This window comes from Elaeis guineensis, chromosome 14, assembly GCF_000442705.2.
Source record: "Elaeis guineensis isolate ETL-2024a chromosome 14, EG11, whole genome shotgun sequence".
NCBI classification, from domain to species: Eukaryota; Viridiplantae; Streptophyta; class Magnoliopsida; order Arecales; family Arecaceae; genus Elaeis; species Elaeis guineensis.
In genome coordinates, this window is record NC_026006.2 from 18,596,522 (window position 1) to 18,598,675 (window position 2,154).

General features: G+C 36.8%; 1 pseudogene; it reads left to right on the forward strand.

Moving 5' to 3' along the window:
• Positions 1-380: 380 nt before the first annotated feature.
• Positions 381-968, forward strand: LOC140853688 (phosphatidylinositol 3,4,5-trisphosphate 3-phosphatase and protein-tyrosine-phosphatase PTEN2A-like; annotated as a pseudogene).
• Positions 969-2,154: the final 1,186 nt, after the last annotated feature.

Here is a 2,154-nt window from a genome sequence, read left to right on the forward strand (position 1 = left end):
TGATTGTAGGCTATCAAAGTAAGATGTAATACCAATCATTTTGTACTCACATGTAAAACCTAAAGAAAAGAATCTTGTTTGTCCATCATATTCTCCATGAGGGAAAATTGCAGGAATTTCATTATCTCTTTCACCTTCACTCTTATTTACGGTAATATAAATACTATATGCATCTATTAAGAACCTTGCACGTTATGTTAGAAAAGTACATGTCCACCAATTAAGTTACATCTAAAGCTTCTAATTATCTTCCATTTATTTGTTCGTGTTTCAACATCTTCCTTTTCAGCTTTTACATTTCTTCCTGTTATAATTATAAAAAAATCAACTTTACTTTCCAAAGGAAGCTACCTTCTCCAGGATTCCAAGTTGATATTGTGATGATAGACTATGATGGTTCTTTACCTCCGAAGCCTCTAAGCACAGATGTCAGTAGGGCTGGTGGGAGCTTGGTAACTGAGAGTGCCTCGGGAGAGCAGCAAACCATCTCCTAAACCAAATAAGGACTTGGGAAGTAATGACAAGGATGGTATCTTCTCAGACGGTGATGCAAAAGACACTGGGTCTTCTTCCAGCAGGCATGCCCAAGCAGGCAGTGGTGGCGGAGGACCTGCTATTTTTGGAGGATCCAAAAGCAAGGCTTGAGTTAAAGAAACAACAGACATAGCAGAGGGCATCAAACAAGTTTCACTGAAAAATGAAGAGGTTAATCAAACCCCTGACGCTAGAGTGAGAAATGAAGGAAACAGTAATAAGAGTTCCTCGATGTTAGAAGCCCACAGTTTGGATTCAACTAGTGCAAGTGTAATCAAGGCAATTGCTGCTGATGCTTCTGTCTTCTCCTTTGGTGATGAAGATGACTATGAAAGTGAGTGATCTAGCCATCTGAGGTCCTTTATGTTCTGTGGATAGCTTGCATAAGGGGCCAAAAAGCTTGTGAAACATGCCTGACCTCGACTTGGAAAATCAATTCATTTTTTCTTCCATTTCATATAACATGTCTTAAAAATTCTTGTCATGCCAGCTATATACAATTTATGACTGTTTAATTGATTTCAGCAACATATGGTATCCAAACTCTTATCCTTTAAGAATCTTCTCCGGGGATTTGATTTTTTTTTTGGTACCTATTTCGTATTATTGTTGTTTCTATGTTTATTTCTCCACAAATTAGCAAAATACCATATAGAGAGTTGTGGAAGATAGCATCTGTATGAGATTGATGTTGTTTCATGGATTTGAAAACTGAAATAGAAAACAAAAGCAATACCAAAGGGGCCTGTAATTAAAAATCCAAGTGTTTTTGAGGCAACCCTTTTTCCTTCGTAGGGTATATAGGAGCTTGTTCGGTTCTCTTCATATTTTCCAGCATCAACTGAAATCAAACATTTTTTTTTGTTTAACGTCTCGTAGGGTGACCTCAGCTCATGGCGTTAGCTGTTGTCCTGCGAAATTGCTAAGACCACCAACGCACCAACGAATGGGTGCTATGCCATCTAGCAGCAGATCAATGAGCATTCTTATCTGTTATGAGAATAGTTTATCTCAGGAGAATCAGGATACTGGTTTGCCAGTTGCCACACATCGAGAGGGACACAAGCTTTTATTAAATCAGAAATTTGATTGACTACCAGAGTGCTCACATATTAGATGCACAGTTGCCACCAAGATTTTAATTATCAGCAAGTCTCTTTATCCCTAAAGAATTTTTTTATTTTAAGTTTTGAATTAACAAAAAAAATCTTCCTACATTTTGCATAGAATTGCAAATACTTCTCTATAAATTGCTGCAATACCAATCTTATATTTTTCACACCGTTGTAACGTGTTTCACCCATCTCCCAATTTTGATTAGGGCTTCATGGATGTGCCTGTGTGGCAGCTAGCATAAAGGAAGTAGGCTGACATGGACTTAAAGGGCATTTAATAGGGTGGAGTTGGGATTTAGAATCGGAATAGGAATATGTGATTCTCATTCTAATTATTTGGTTAGGAGGAGTTCTATTCCGATTCTGATTCTAGTATGGAATAGAAATGATCATCTAAAACTCAATTTTTTTCTAAGGATTCAAATTTTCATTTCAATTCTGATTTCGATTCTAGTTCCGATAACGAACCAAATACTTTGAAAAATTTAGTCATTCTAATTTTAAT